This window comes from Carcharodon carcharias, chromosome 18 (genome assembly GCF_017639515.1).
Source record: "Carcharodon carcharias isolate sCarCar2 chromosome 18, sCarCar2.pri, whole genome shotgun sequence".
In the NCBI taxonomy this organism is placed as follows: domain Eukaryota; kingdom Metazoa; phylum Chordata; class Chondrichthyes; order Lamniformes; family Lamnidae; genus Carcharodon; species Carcharodon carcharias.
Window position 1 is genome coordinate 102,163,675 of NC_054484.1, and position 16,783 is coordinate 102,180,457.

Here is a 16,783-nt window from a genome sequence, read left to right on the forward strand (position 1 = left end):
AAAGTGAATGAGAGAATGACATATAAAAAGCAAGAGTTTCAGTGTATTACGCTTCTGAAGTGAAAGACAGAAAGAGGGAAAATAAACAGAGAGACAGAAAAAAACAAGAAAAAATTAGGTTGCCTCTTTGCCATGCAGCAATGTTAAAAAGCAGGAAGAATGCAAGATAAATAGAAAAGGGTGAATGAGACTAGACAAACATAATAAGCCCTACTTTTTAAACCAAAAACATAAAATCCTGGAAATGCTCTGCAGGCCTGGCAGTATCTGTGGGGAGATAAGCAGAGCTAACATTTCAGGTCAAAAGATTTTTAAAAACCTTATCAATGAGCAATGCTGTAAGTGATCAACAATAAGCTTTCAGTCTTTAGTTGCGAATGTACTAAATGCTGCTTCAATGGACAGCATTGATTACTGCTGCCTATCAGATCACAAAGTACTACTAAGGTTTCAGGCCTTCCTTCACTTGTGCAAAGAAAGCATCATTATTCACTCTCGTTTGCAGTATCTTTTTTATAGTTGTTAAAAAATGACTATAGTCTACAGGGCCAAGTGTGTATCCTGCACATCATGAAGTCAGGTATTAATCGTTTATCAATTTTAATGTATATTGTTTTGAACAATAACTCAGCATTGAAATTAATAAATAAGGCAATGGGATAATTATATAAGGTACGCCGGGAGGTCAAAACAGTTTAGCTAACTGATCAATTCAGAAGTGATGTTGGAATAAATAGCTTTCAACTGTCATACCTTAAGGTCCCACATTTCATACAGACAGCATTGGGGCATGTTTGTAAAGACTTGGTTAAAAAGATTATACTTAAAAATTTAATCAGTATCGGGGTGAATTGAAAAGTGTAGTTCTGACAGCTTTACATCTGACATGTGCACCCCATTCCTGTGAATTCTGTTGGCCAACTAAATGCAAACTAATTTTAGGTATTTGTTTACTGAGTTTTTGACACGTGTATACATTCCAGTTCAGACCAGACCTGAAAAATTTCATTCACAATAAGCCCGGGGCTGAAAACAAAGCAGTTTATTGGTTTATAGACAACATCAGCATGTTTTTCTCTCCATCTCAAGCCCTTCATTTTCTCTTTCTCAGTTTTTCTGCACGTACTTCTTTGTCGTCTGTCCAACTCTTCTTTGCCCAACCAATAAACCTGCCATCCAAACCAAAGGCAGATCATTTTTATCTTTGCTCTTTTCCAATATCACATGAAAAGCATTTTAGCAGCAGCCTGTAAATATTATGAAAAGTACTCTCACTTTGTTTTCTTTGGTTTCTGCCTTCCTGAAGCTGAGGCTGTTGCTTGGGTACAATTCTTCGAGAACAAGTAGTCCTCCAGTGCCTCAGGCAAATGGCCATTTGCTGCTTCAAACAGATGTGTAAACATTAAGGCTGAGAAATTTGATCACACTGTGCCCCTTTTGCAAGCATAAAACGAGCATCTAATGATCTAGTATATTTCAATTCGCACCAGGAGGAACGCATCGCCAACAGACAAGAGTGAAGCAGGACGAGACCCCAGGGTCTAAGGTGTCATAGGTTGCACTTAGACTAATTACAAAACTCCGAGCTTTAGAGTCACAGCTGCTAGAAGGCATTATTTGAAAGGCACATATGCAAACACATGCTCAGATATGCAGAATTAATTACCTACTTTGATTCAGTTGCAGAGATGCCTCATATTTCAAAATGGTCCATGAACATCCTTGTTTTGATGAGAAGAATACTTGTACCTTGAGGCAGTATGTTTGGCTGAGCCTGTGGACAACTTTATAACTGGCAGTGGACCTGCTGGCTGGAAAATCTAGGCCTTCATTTTAATAAGTTCCATGGGAGAACAGAAGTGCAGTTTGATGTTCTGAGTTTCATCTTCATCCATATATTTATTGGGCAAGATCAGGCATGAATATAAATAGAAAATGCTGAAATACTCAGCAGGTCAGGCAGCGCCTATAAGGATGGAAATAAAGTTAACATTTCAGGTGACTTCCAAAACAAGAATAGATAGATAGAAAAGTAAAAGCATACCAACATTGTTTTTCTAGAAAGATTTTGGGTGTAGTAGTTCTGAAAGTAAGACATGCCCCAGAAAGGCTAATGCAAACCAAAGCAAATAACCTTTTCTCAGCTAGAAAACAATAGCTCATCATTAGTTTCCAATTAATTTACTGATATATATCAGTCACTGAATGTTTCTCAATGAAACAGTTCAGAAGGGTCGTCTGAGTTCAGAGAGAACTGCACTCATTTAATTGTCATATTCTCTAATTATTTGTCAATGATATTTCAAAAAGAAATAAACTTGAATTTATATTGCACCTTTCATGATCACAGGATGTCCCAAAGCACTTTACAGCTACTGAAGTGCTTTTTGAAGTGTAATCATTGTTGTAATGTAGGAAGCATGACAGCGAATTTGCACAAAGCAAGTTCCTACAAACAGCAATGTGATAATGACCAGAGTTTTGATTGAGGGATAAACATTGGCCAGGGCACCAAAGATAACTCCCATGCCCTTCATCAAAATAGTGCCATACGAGGCCTCAGTCTAACATCTGATCTAGAAGACAGCACCTCCAACAGTACAGCACTCCCTTAGTACTGCCTTGATTTTTGTGCTTAAGTCCTGGAGTGGGACTTGAACCCACAAGTGGTGAGTGCTACCAACTGAACCATGGCTGATGCTCAAATGTTTGATATTTTTTTGAAATTTTAACTTAGTCTTGTATCAATTTTCTCTGATTTAATCGTGTAACATTCCACACCTGATGAATAGTATTTTGATATTAAAACAGGAAAAGAAAAAGCATATTCTAGTCAAATCAATATATATTCTGATCCACTCCAGGATGGATTGAATCCTTTCCTGCACACAGTGCTGTTAAATTTATATGAACTACATCCTTCACTGGATGCTGCTAGCCACTCCTTCAAACCAATAAAAGAACAAACCATACCAATAATCTGAGGAATCATCAGCAACTCCTTAGAAACATTTCCTCTTTCAGGAATTTATACCACCAATTCCAAATGCCAAATTGCTGTGAGCTATAAAACAGGATCCGTGTCTTTCAATGGTACTTAGTCTAGCTTCCACAATTAACAAGACTTTGGAGGCTGAAAACATCAATATACTGCATTGACCCCCAGTGCAATTCTTTGATGGTTGAACTAAGGTTTTGAGTTAAGAGAGTAATTCTGGCTATTACTTGGAAGTGAGGAAGCTGCTCATGATAAATTCAGGGAAAAATATTTGTAATATAATACTTTAAAAAAAAAGAGATAAGTATTCCTCTGGTAATTTACAGATCAGCCCAACAAATCTGCCTACCTAAAATAAAAACAAATGAATCTGCCCTATCTTTCTGTCACTAAATTTTCAATGTGAGAAGTAGAATTTTGTAAATTCATAAATTATTTCCGTTTCTTAAAGAGCGAAAGTACAAGACTTCCTCCATCTAGTTTTCCTTCAGCTTTCAAGTTATCTGTTATTTAAGCATTTTCTTTTTGATGAATTGGACCTTATGCAGAATGATTAATTCCTGTACTATCAAGTATTTGGAGATTATATTCATGATCTTGATGGGATCATTGTGGTTGTGTTTTCTTTTTATAGTTAAAAGCTTGACCTGTGTTAACAGCGGTGCAGTCTAAGCAGAAACATGATATTGCTCTGTGTTGCCATAGCATTGAGTATTCCTTCTGTCCAAGAATAGATTGCAAGAAATGAGAAAAAATTAAAAATTTGTTAATGAGCTAAAGCAAATCACGAGAAAGTTATGCAATGAAATTGCATTTACGTAGTGCCTTTATTGTAGTAAAATGTCCCAAAATGCTATGGAGGAGCATTATCAAATAAATTTTGACATGGAACCATATAAAGAGGTATTAAGGCAAATGACCAAAAACTTTGTTAAAAATATAGTTTTAAAGGATCATGCTAAAAGAAGAAAGAGAAGTCAAGAAGTATTGGGAGGAAATTAGGACTCGGCAGCTCAAGGCAATGGTAATGTGTTGGAGGCCAGAATAGGAGAAGTGCCGATATCTCACAGGTTTAGAGGGCTGTAAGAGATTACAAAGAGAGGGAGGGGCTTGGCCATGGAGGGATTTGAAAGCAAGGCTGAAAATTTTAAAATTGAGGTGCTGTTTAACTGGTAACCAATGTAGGTCAGCAAGCAGAGGGGTGATGGGTGAATGGGTCAGTTAGGACACAGGCAGCAGAATTTTGGATGAGATTAAATTTATGCAGGGTGAAAGATGGGAGGTCACCCAGGAGTGTGTTTGAATAGTCAAATCTAGCAGTAACAAAAGTATAGATGAGGATTTTAGCAGCAGAGGAGCTGAGACAGGGGCAGAGCCGGGCAATGTTTTGGAGGCAAAAATTGTGTAAGTTCATCTTGGAGTCAAAAATGGCATCAAGGTTATGAACAGTTTGGTTCAGCCTCAAACAGTTGCCAGGGAGAGGGATGAAATTGGTAGCTAGGTAACAAGAGTTTGTGGAAGGGACTGAATGCACTGACTTCGGTTTTCTCACTATTGAGTTGGAGGAAATTTTTGCTCATCTGGTACTGGGTGTCAGACAAGCATGCCTTCCAATTTTGAAACAGTGAAGTGGTCGATAGAGTTGGTGGTGAGGTAGAGCTCAGTGTGGACAGCATACACGTAGATCTTAATGCTTTGTTTTGGATGATGTTGCCAAGCATATCATGTAGATGCGAAGTAGGAGGTGAGGAAGGGAGTGAATACTGGAATATTAAGAAAATTAGTATGAGTTCCAGATTAGAACTGTGGCCTTGCAGTGGAAGGCAAGATTTAGAAGTATCAATCCTGCACTCTGACAGAAATGATTCGAACAGATAAGTTTTCTGCATAGGTACATTGCTGCTGGTTTATACTGTAGCAGAACTACAAGTAAAGGATGCAGGAAGTGAATGATTCACACAACAAACTACCCTACTAAGTGGATCTATCACATCAGAATTTTCTACCCAGCAAATTCACTGTAGATTAAACATGAATTTAACCTTCCCTATGGATTGTACCTTGATGTGGCGGGAATAGGGTTAGTGTGATCCTATGACTTTGAGAGCATGCCTGAAGTATAACTCATGGTAGGGTTACCCAAGCCAATGAGGTTGAAAGGCAGGAGTCAGACTAAAGGCAGTTCCACCAATCGTCCTAGTAGAGGGTTATGAGTTAAGAGGATAACCTAAAGAGAAACAATGCAAAATTAAGTAAGTCTGTTACAGACTTGCAAATACAAACACCAACTGTGGAAAATCAGAATTTACTAGATGTTAGACAAGATGACACTTGGATTTGCCAGGAACTCAATTGGACAAGTACATAAATGTCACTGCATCATATTAGGGAAGGGCAAGTACTTATTAGAAGAGTTAGTTACTGAGAGGTTGCCCCAGAATTCAGTTTTGGGACAACTAATATTTATAAATAATATGAATGGTGGATTCAGAAATATGAAGTTCACAATTACAGATGATACCAAATGAGGAGCAATGGATTTGGAGGAACCAGCTGAGAAATCACAGAATGAGTTGGCTAAAATATGTGAGTGGAGAATGATGACAGCTGCCAGATATCCTCCACCTATAGGTATCCTTCTCTTATAGTGAAATGTTAAAATCATACTTTGTTATAATAGGAACAGAAATTTAGAAAGTGGTAGACATTCTAGACACTTTTAGAAAAATTTAATTGCATCCACAATTGATTCTGGAATTCCTTGTGATTTTGAAAGTGAATTATTCATCCCTTTCACTCGTTTAACATCAATAATGTTCCCTTGTTTGCTGTGTTAATTTTGACCTCTCAGAGGCTTGCACCAAGAATGCATCATGAGTAATATTTAAAATGCTACTTCAGCAGCATTTAAACTGATTCTAAAATATCCTATGCAAATGTAGAGTAAACCCTGGGAATTTGTAAGAAATAAGAAAAAATGTCTGAATGACTGAAAGGTAGATAGGGCAAAAATTTGTTGGTTGAATTATGTTAGAGCAAGGGTAAGTATCGAGAGGGTTGCCCTAGAATTCTGTTTTGGAGCAACTAGTATTTCTAATGTATAAATGATGGATTTGGAAACATAATATGAAGGACAAAATTACAGATGATACCAAACTAGGAGGAACAATGGATTTGAAGGAACCAGCTCAGAAATTACAGAATGAGTTGCATAAACATTTAAGTGTGGAGGCTATATCAAACGAAATTTGCTGCAGCTAAGTGTAAAGTATGCACATTGCAATAAAATATAAGTGACACGGTGCTCCATGAATGGTGTTGAAATTGCCAAGTACGAAACTGAAAGTCACCGGGGAGTATCATTGCAGACTTGATTCTCAACATGTCCACCAAAGCAAAGCACCAATCAACAAAAACAAAAGGTGTTAAACTATGTGGCCTGAAATGTGCAAGTCAGAGTAGATTGTGGCCAAACTTAATAATGGCCAAACCATGTGCAATTCTGATTCCTGAGACACAGGGTAACCTTTAGGTGCTGGAGGCAGTGCAGAGCGAAGCCACAAGACTGGTTCCTAGTGCCAAAGAGCTAAACTGTGAAGGGGATAAAAGGAAGACTTCATTTATATGCACTTTTCATGACCAATGGACATCTCAAAACACTTTTCAGCCAGTTAAGTGCTTTTGAAGTGTATACATTTGTTACATAGGAAATGTAGCAATCAACATGCATACAGCAAACTCCCACAGACAACAATGTGTTTTTTTTATTAATTCATGGGGTGTGGGCATTGCTGGCTAGGCCAGCATTTATTGCCCAACCCTAATTGCCCCTGAGAAGGTGGTGGTGAGCTGCCTTCTTGAACAGCTGCAGTCCATGAGGTGTAGGTACACACACAGTGCTATTAGGGGGGTAGTTCCTGGATTTTGACCCAATGACAGTAAAGAAACGGCAATAAATTTCCAAGTGAGCGTGGTGAGTGGCTTGGAGGGGAACTTCCAGGCAGTGGTTCCTATGTGTCTGCAGCCCTTATCCTTCTAGATGGTAGTGGTCGTGGGTTTTGAAGGTGTTGTCTAAGGAGGCTTGGTTAAGTTCCTGCAGTGCATCTTGTAGATGCTACACACTGCTGCCACTGAGAGTCGGTGGTGGAGGGAGTGAATGTTTTTGGAATGGGTACCTATCAAGCAGGCTGCTTTGTCCTGGATTGTGTCAAGCTTCTTAAGTGTTGTTGGAGCTGCACTCATCCAGGCAAATGGAGAGTATTCCATCAAACTCCTGACTTGTGCCTTGTAGATGATGGACAGGCTTTGGGGAGTCAGGTGGTGAATTACTTGCTGCAGGATTCCTAGCATCTAACCTGCTCTTGTAGCCCCAGCATTTATATGGCTAGCCCAGTTCAGTTCTGGTCAATGGTAATCCCCAGGATGTTGATAGTGCAGGACTCAGTGATGGTAATACCATTGAGTGTCAAGGGGCGATGGTTAGATTCTCTCTTGTTGAAGCTGGTCATTGCCTGGTGAGAATGTTCCTTGCCATTTGTCAGCCCAAGCCTGTGTACTACATTCCTGAAAGCTACAATTACTACACCAGGTCTTGCTGCATTTAGACAGGGGCTGCTTCAGTATCTGAGGAGTCATGAATGGTACGGAATATTGTGCAATCATCAGTGAATGCCCAACTTCTGAACTTATGATGGAAGAAAGGTCATTGATGAAGCAGCTGAAGATGGTTGAGCCTAGGACACTACCCTGAGGAATTCCTGCAATGGTGTCCTGGAACTGAGGTGATTGAACCCCAATAACCACAACCATCTTCCTTTGTGCTAGCTATGATTCCAACCAGCGGACAGTTTTCCCCCTGATCCCCATTGACTCCAGTTTTGCTAGGGCTCCTTGATGCCATGCTCAGTCAAATCCTGCCTTGATGTCAAGGGCAGTCACTCTCACCTCACCCTTGGAGTTCAGCTCTTTTGTCCATGTTTGAACCAAGGCTGTAATAAGGTCAGGAACTGAGTGGCCCTGGCAGAGCCCAAACTGAGTAGGTTGTTGGCCAGCAGGTTATTCCTAAGCAAATGCCACTTGATAGCATTATTGATGACCCCTTCCATCACTTTACTGGTGATCGTGAGCCGACTGATGGGGCGGTAATTGGCCAGGTTGGATTTGTGCTGTTTTTTGTGTACAGGACATACCTGGGCAATTTTCCACATTACTGGGTAGATGCCAATGTTGTACCTGTACTGTAACAGCTTGGCTAGGGGTGGGGCAAGTTCTGGAGCACAAAATTCAGTACTATTGCTGGAGTATTGTCAGGGTGCATTGCCTTTGCAGTATCCAGTGCCTTCATCCATCTCTTGGTATCACATGAGTGAATCGAATTGGCTGAAGACTGGCATCTGTGATATTTGGGACCTCCAGAGGAGGCTGAGATGGATCATCCACTTGGCACTGCTGGCTGAAGTATGTAAAATGACCAGATAATATTTGCTTGTGATGTTGACTGAGCGATAAATATTTGCCAGGACACCAGGTATAACACCTCTGCTCTTCTTTGAAATAGTGCCATAGGATCTTTTCCATGCACTCAAGCAAGCAGGTTTGGCCTCATTTTAACATCACATTTGAAAGCTGGCACTTCTGGTAATGCAGCACTCACTCAGTACTGCTCAGGAGTGGGAATTGAATTTGGAGCCTTTTAACCTGTGACTCAGAGGTGAGAGTTCTGCCAACCGAGTCATGGCTGACACACAAACGACTAAGAAGTTTGCCAAGAGGTTGTCTGAGAAGTCATCCTGTAGGAATATATAAGATAGTCAAGAGAATGTGAGAGTTCAACCAGCAGACACAGGTTCAAATTTGCAAAGGATAGTAATCTTCACACGGAGCACTAACAACATGGACAGGACACTGGACAGAAGCAAAAAAAAAATCCTTGTATTTTTTAAGGTGCTGAAATGCTGTGGTTTTAGGGACTGTAGATGAATGAGTTATGAATGGCTTAATTCCATTCCTAATGTGTAACTAACAACAGCAACTTATATTCATATAGTACCTTTGACGTAATGAAACATCCTCTGACACTTCCCCAGGTGCATTATAAAATAAAGTATCACATTGAGCTATAAAGGAGATATTAGATCAGATGACCAAAGGCTTTGTCAAAGAGGCAAGTTTTAAGAAATGTCTTAAAGGAGAAAAGTGAGGGAGAGGGACAGAGAGGTGAATGGAGGGAATTCCAGAGCTTGGGGCCTAGGCAACCCATGACCACCAATGGTGGAGCAATTATGATTTTGAATACACAAGAGGCCAGAATTAGAGGAGCACAGATTGTGGGGCTAGAGGAGATTACAGAGATGGGAGAGGCAAGGTGATTTTAAAACAAGGATGAGAATTTTAAAATCAAGATGTTGTTTGACTGGAAGCCAAATTAGGTTGGCAGGCACAGGGGTGAAAGGCGAATGGGACTTGCTGTGAGTTCAAACATGGGCAGCAGAATTTTGGATGATGTCAAGTTTATGGAGGGTAGAATGTGGGAGTTCAGCCAGGAGTACATTGGAATAGTGTGAAGATGGTTATTATTTTAAAAATATTTTTGGGAATATGGTAGTAGGCTGTGTGCACATGTGTCCATGGGTAATTAAACTGAGGGGTAAGTTTAGTAAAGACAGCTTGTCTGTGGGAACTGAAAGATGAAAGGTAAAGGTGCTATATGCATGCATTTGTAATGAGAGGTTACTGTGAAATTGGAATTAGAAGTAAATAAGCTGGGTTTTAAATTTTGCATTAGGTGATAGGTAAGGATTTGACTTTGCAGCTGCTAAATTTCAAAGGGAGTTTAAGGGACTTATTCAACATATAAAGGTTTCATAAGTAAATAAGGGAAGGTTATTAAATTTTATTTGACCTGTAAGTGGAGACAATAGGAAGACATGAAATATTTTTATATTTTGGAAAAGTTGAGTTCAAAGAGGTACTTAGGACAATAGAGTCTAGAATGAATGGCACAAAAGATATTTAAGGGAGATGTTTAGTTGGGTTGGCTGTGTGGGGGAGATGTCCTGAGACCAGCTCTATGCTGAGAAAAGTTGTGAATTTGTAGCAGCCATCCATTTTCAGGCCAGAGAAGTCTTTGCTTTCAGAAAGCAGTCTGTTTCTGAATTTCCTTCAGGTTTCCACAGCAGAATGGAAGAGAATGAGAAGTCGTGTGGTATACATTATTAAAGTAACAGCAGTTTTTGCCTTGGGTAATATTACTGGAATTTTATGGTTAAAAATCTATAAGGAAGCTGTTACCAAGTAGTTTACTTATGTGTTCTGACCAAGTGTGTGTTTTTGGGGGAATATTTTGTAAGACTGTTTCAACTGTGTAATTTTACTTGTGTGTTAAAGTTTTTTTTTCTTTTTGTTAATAAATCTTATCATTTTAGAATCCTAGAAATGTTACTGGGATTCTATGCTTCTGGGATCAGTAGTTTTCCCAGTGTTTTCAAAATACAAAAAGTTATGATCAGCAAGACAAGTTTCCTTTTGGAATTTGGCTTGCTCAGCGAATAACATCGGCTGCGGTCATAACAATAGTCAAGTCTAGAGTTAACAAAGGCATGGATAAGGGTTTCAGCAGATGAGCTGAGACAGGCTAAGATGGAAACAGAGGTTACAGAAGTGGAAAAAAGCAGTCTTTGAGACGACATGAATAGGAGGTTGGAAGCTCTTCACAGAATTAAATGTGATGCCAAGGTTGCAAACAGACTGGCTTAATCTCATACTGTTGCCAGGAAGAGGGATGGAGTAGGTTATGAGGGAGCAGAATTTGGAGCAGGAACTGAAAACAATGGTTTCAGTATTCACAATATTTAATTGGGGAATATCTTGTAATCTGATTCACCAAACCTCAACTAATTGATATCCAGCACAGTTGGACACAGAGCTATAATACTCTTGCTGATTTTACTATACCCTCACCAACAAATAACGTTTCCTTTGGGTGGGTGGGGTCAATTAATTTATCATTAGATATTTTTACCATACATTTTTTCCCCCTGGTAAACTCTGAAAATAGAATTATACAATTAATACATTTTATTATTCCATCAGAAGTGGGTTTTATTTTGATAGTGGTGTAAAAATATTGTTTTTCAATTTCTTTCTGGAATAATTTTGAAAATATTCTGATGTGACATAATTTTTGTTTATTCATTCATGGGATGTTGTCTTCGCTGACCAGCATTTACTGCCCATCCCTAGTTGCCCTTGAGGTGATGGTGAGTTGCCTTCTTGAACCGCTACAGTCAATGTGGTGTAGGCACACCCACAATGCTGTTAGGACGGGAGTTCCAGGATTTTGACCCAGCGACAGTGAAAGAACGTTGATATATTTCCAAGTCAGGATGGCGAGTGACTTGGAGGGGAAATTCCAGGTGGTGGTGTTCCCATCTATCTGTTGCCCTTGTCCTTCTAGATGGTAATGGTCAATGGTTTGGAAGATGCTCACTAAGGACCCTTGGTGAATTAAGTGCTAGCCCGGTGCAGACTACTCAAACTTAACTGAAACATCTTTATTGCACCAAATGTCTGTTAAAAATAAGCTAATTCTTGCTGTACTCAACTTTTACCTTTGTAAAAGAACTTAAGTACAGTGCAGTTCGGAGCCATATAGTGGCTTTTTACAAGCTGGGTCAAATGTGTAAAACCTATTTCCTAATATTTATTTTTCAAGATTTTGTACTCATTAATAGGTTACCCATCACAAAACAAACTAGCTTCAGACCAAATTACACATTGCATTGGTTCAACATTAATTGGGCTTGTCACATAAAGCATACTTGAAAAAAGAACAAATGATTATATTTTTGCTTTTTGTTGTTCATATTTTCACATAATATTGTTTAATCAGTGATTGTTAGTTACCTTCCTCACTGAGTCCCACATTGTGATGGAAACGGAGGCGAAGCCTAAATTGTTTGTTTCCTTGACTGAGACTGAGTAAATTGTATAATTACTCTTAGATCAGATTGGTTAAATTATTAGCAGGTCGTTTCTTTGATCTAAAGAACTGAACTATTGTGAAAACGTAAATATGCAAGCCGCTTCTTGTTGTGATTGACATTCTGGAAATTAAAATATGCATTTAGTGCAATCTATTTGCTGTCTATATGCATGAAGTATCGTTGGATTTGTTATGGCAGTCTCTTATGTGAATCAGAAAGTTCCCTGATAAATTATCAAGGAAAGAGAAAATCTGAAAGTTTTCCAAAAGCATTGTTTTCATCACCCCTCCAGAGTTAAACACTGAATATTTGAGGCAGGAAATCAAGCAGAATTTGAAGTGCAGCATCAGAATTTAGTGAGATTGACTTGGACAAAATAAGCTCTTTTCACGAAGCTTTGTGCTAATTCGAAGAGAATTTGCTTGCGTTGTATGAAACGGCATTCAATTCATAAAACAGTCTACAGTACTGCAAGTAGAGTAGCTGTTAGCCACCGTGACAGATTTCTGTAAAGGGAGAGCATAATAAAAGGTACAGCTTCTGAATCAGTTAAAACAAAAGGCTGCTCCGTTGGACTGAAAGAGAACACGGTACAAAAGAAGTTAAAATTGTAACAAAAGCAAATATATCGGTGACATTCCATGACTAACGCACATTTATTGAAGCAACGCTATCGTTTCAGCTGTGCATTTTAATTCAAACTCTGTGTTTTGTCGCTAATTGCCTAATTCCACGTTAACTAAAATGCAATCATTAGCTGTATACATTGCAGGATGCAGCTGCAACCAAGAAAGAAAAAGAGTTACTTGCAGTGGAAATCCGGCCAAAATATCTGAATTAAGTGCACTCGAAACGTAAGGTTTGTTGCGCTGGAATTAATCCAAACCTGCCTCAGTCAGACACTGCGCTGTGTAGTGGCGGTACGTAAGGCTCGCTCCCTCCCCGCGGACTGAGTCATCCGTGCACGCGATAGTCCTGACGTCGCGGTCACGCAGCGGAACATGGCGGCTCAGTAGACGCTGCTATTGCGGAGCTGAGCGGCTCTCAGCGCTTTTCCACTGCAGGTGAGTGAGGGCTGGGGGGCGGCGGCGAGGGTGGGACTGGGACTATTCGGTTGAGCGGTCGCTGGGTCCGTGGAGATGGCCTTCCCCTTCCTTTCCCCCCACCCACCCGCCCCCCCCAACCTCTCTTTTCGCGGTGGCCGGGTGAGCCGCATGTCTTCTCCGCCGCCGATATTAGACAGTGAGCTCCAACCGCCGATGCTGGCTCGCGCCGGGCTGGGAGGAGGCGGAGTGGCGCGGCGCGCGGCACGGCGCAGCGTAGCTCGAGCCCCCGGACCTGCGCCCAGGGCGGGCGGGGGACCATCAGCCTCGCGCCTCGCTCGCGCCACCAACCCCCCCTCTCTGCTCCGGGTCGGCTCACCTGTCGGCTCCTTCACTCCAGGTCACGCAGGAGCCGGAGCTTTAGCCAACAGCAAAAAAAAAGGCAGCAACTGCAAGATGGGGATTCCAGGGGCTGTCCTGACGGAGCATGTTGGGAGGGGGATACTGAAGCTCCAATGCACCGCTGCTGAATCCTTGCTTTGTTTCCAGTTTTAATTCAGTTTTCTTTCTAATCTCTTTATCTTCTCAAGGCATCGTGCCCCCACCTGCAACCGCCTTCTTTATTTTCCATTTTGTTCATCTCCTTCCCCTCCTCCCCCTCTCCGCCTCCCGCAAAATGCTCCTTTTTCCCCCGCCAGCAACCGATTGACAAGTGTTTTGAAAGTTGTGCAACTTTTCCAGTTACAGGTGTGCGTTTCGGACTCTGCAGATGTGGATTAGGGTTGGTAAAAACAAAAAAAACTGCGGATGCTGGAAATCCAAAACAAAAACAAAAACAGAATTATCTGGAAAAACTCAGCAGGTCTGGCAGCATTGGCGAAGAAAAGAGTTGACGTTTCGATTCCTCATGACCCTTCGAAGGGTCATGAGGACTCGGAACATCAACTCTTTTCTTCTCCGCCGATGCTGCCAGACCTGCTGAGTTTTACCAGGTAATTCTGTTTTTGGATTAGGGTTGGAATGAGGAAAAAAAATCGTGCGTTTTAGTATTGTTTGCTGCTGTAGGTAGCGCCTTTTGGGGGCAGGTGTTTGGTTTCAGGTTCTTGGATGTATTTGATTTTGGTTACGGGGTTGGTTTGCTAGGACGGTAAGCATTTCTTAAGTAAAATCAATTAAGCCTACAACCTCCACCCACCCTCCCTCCCCATTCTAATGGCCAAACTTTTTCCTCTTTTGTATGAAACCATGCTTAGAAATGTTTCGTGCAATGCCTTTAATCACAGAATGATTATAGCACAGAAGGAGGCCATTGGGCTTGTGATATCTTTGCTGGCCCTCTGAAGGAGCAATTCACCTGGAGCCACTTGCCACCATTTCCTTGTTGCCTTGCACATTCTTCTCTTTCAGATAATTCAATTCTCTCTTGAATGCCTCAATTGAACCTGCCTCTACCACACTGACTACTTGGTGTGTTAAGATTTTCCTCATGTCACCATTGCCTCTTTTGCCATTACCCTAAATTTGTGCCCTCTTCTTTTCAGTACTTCAATGAGAACAGTTTATTCCTAAGTATTTTGTCCAGACCCCTCATGATTTTGAATACCCCTATCAAATCTCCTCTCGGCCTTCTCTTCAAGGAAAACAGTACCAACTTCTTCAATCTGTCTGTATAACTGAAGTTCCTCTTCACTGGAACCATTCTCAGGAATCATTTCTGCACCCTCTCTCATGCCTTCACATCCTTGCTAAACTGTGGTGCCCAGAACTGGACGTAATACTTCAGTATTTATACAGGTTTAACTTCTTTGCTTTTGTACTCTATGCCCCTATTGATAAAGTCCATTATGCTTTATGAATTGCTCTCTCACCCTGTCCTGCTATCTTCATTGATTTATGCACCTGTATACCCAGGTGTCTCTGCCCCTGCATCCCCTTTGAAATTGTACTATTTATTTTATGTTGTCTGTGTGTTCTTCCCACCAAAATTCACACTTCTTAGCATTAAATTTCATCTGCCACTTGTCCGCCAATTCCATTAACCTGTCTGTCCTTTTGAAACTCTATACAATCCTCAATACTTCCAAGTTTTGTATCATCCGTAAATATTGAAATTGCATCCTGTACACCGAGGTCTATGTCATTAAAATATATCAGGAGGAGCAGGGGTCCTAACACCAATCCCTGAGGGACTCCAATATAAACCTTCCCTCAGCCTGAAAAACAACTGTTCACCACTACTTTTTTTCCTGTCACAACCAATTCCATATCCATGTTGCTACATGTTCCTTTTATTCCATGAGTTCTAACTTTACTCACAAGTCAGTTGTGTGGAACTGTGACAAGTGCCTTTTGGAAGTCCATGTGCACCTGATTAGTCCTCTCTGTAACCTCATCAAAATCCTCCAGTAATTTACTCTTAAGAAATCCATGCTGGATTTCCTTAACTAGCCCACTTTTGCCCAAGTGACTCTTAATTTTGTTCCATATTATTGTTTCTAGACGTTTTCCTACCATCAAAATTAAACTGACTGGTCTGTAGTTGCTGGAGTTATCTTTGCACCCTTTTTTTTGAACATGGGTCTAACATTTGCCCTCTGGCACCACCCCTGAGTCAAAGAAAGAATGGAAAAGTATGGCCCGTGCCTTTGTAATTACCACACTCTCTTCAATATGCTTAGATGCTTCTCATCCAGTCTTGGTGTATTATCAGCTTTAAGTACAGGCAGCCTATCCAAAGCCTTTTGAGCTTTAGACTCTTCAAGTGTCTGAACCACCACCACCTATTTCGTCATGACCTGGACAGCATTTTCTTCCTTGGTAAAGGCAGATGCAAAGTATTGGTTAAATACCTCAGTCGTGCCCCTTACTTCCAGGTGTAAATCCCCTTTTTGGTCCCTAATTGACCCCACCCCTCCTCTTACTACTCTTAGTATTTATATGCTTATAGAAGACTTTGGGATTCCCTTTTTTTTGTTAGCTGCTAGTCCCTTCTCATACTGTATCATTGCTTCTCTTATTTGCTTTTTCAATTCCCCTTTGAACCTTCTATATTTAGCCTGGTTCTCAATGGTATTATCCACCTGACATCTGTCCTAAGCACACTTTTTCTGCTTCATCTTAATTTTTGTTATCCACGGAACCCTGGATTTGTTTACCCTATCTTTCTCCTTTGTGGGGCTATACCTTGACTGTACTTGAACTCTCTCATCTTTATAGGTATCCCATTGCTTAGTCAGTTTTGTCTGCCAATCTTTGATTCTGGACCAGGTTCATCCTTACCCCATTGAAGTTGGTTTTCTCCCCATTAATTATTCTTACTCTAGATTGCATCTTCTCCTTTTCCACAACCAACCTGAACCTTATGGTACAATGATCGCTGAACCCCTAAGTGTTCCCCTCTTGACACTTGATCCAGTTGGCTCACCTCATTCCCAAGAACCAGGTCCAGCAATGCCTTCCTTATCATTGGACTGGAAACGTATTGCTGTCGAAAATTCTCCTGAACTGCTCTAGGAACTTTTGCCCTTTGCTCTTTACTACTATCCCAGTCTACATTCAGATAATTAAAGCCTCCCATTATAAATACCCTATAAATTCTTGCCCTTCTCTGTAATTCCCTTGTAGATTTGTTCCTCTACATCTTTCCCACTAGTTGGTGGCCTGTAGAGCAATTTAATTGAAGCTTTTTTATTCCTTAGCTCTAGTCATATAGATTCATGTGAATGGCTTCGATGGTGAGCATTATGTTCATATTTTTA

The 16,783-nt window shown here is 40.6% G+C and overlaps 1 protein-coding gene and 1 long non-coding RNA gene across 9 annotated transcripts in view; one reads left to right on the forward strand and one right to left on the reverse strand.

Annotated features, from left to right (window-relative positions):
- Positions 1-1,047: 1,047 nt before the first annotated feature.
- Positions 1,048-12,884, reverse strand: LOC121290805. Of its 3 annotated transcripts, none has more exons than XR_005945884.1 (4): positions 12,789-12,884; positions 1,671-1,966; positions 1,276-1,378; positions 1,048-1,169 (listed from the first exon to the last, which is right to left on the reverse strand). It is a non-coding gene; the product is annotated as an uncharacterized LOC121290805 (long non-coding RNA). The 3 variants fall into 3 exon arrangements; XR_005945882.1 differs by lacking the exon at positions 12,789-12,884 and adding an exon at positions 5,059-5,219; XR_005945883.1 differs by lacking the exon at positions 12,789-12,884 and adding an exon at positions 5,059-5,219 and having other exon boundaries at positions 1,276-1,381.
- A 45-nt stretch (positions 12,885-12,929) lies between these two features.
- scml2 (Scm polycomb group protein like 2) overlaps positions 12,930-16,783 on the forward strand; it is a 172,658-nt gene continuing 168,804 nt past the window's right edge. For 4 of the 6 annotated variants that reach the window (XM_041211747.1, XM_041211749.1, XM_041211748.1 and 1 more), the window contains exon 1: positions 12,931-13,046. The gene's annotated coding sequence lies outside the window, so the exon portion shown is untranslated. Of the gene's footprint in view, positions 13,047-16,783 lie in introns of all 6 variants that reach the window. The other 2 variants (XM_041211751.1, XM_041211752.1) reach the window with 1 other exon arrangement.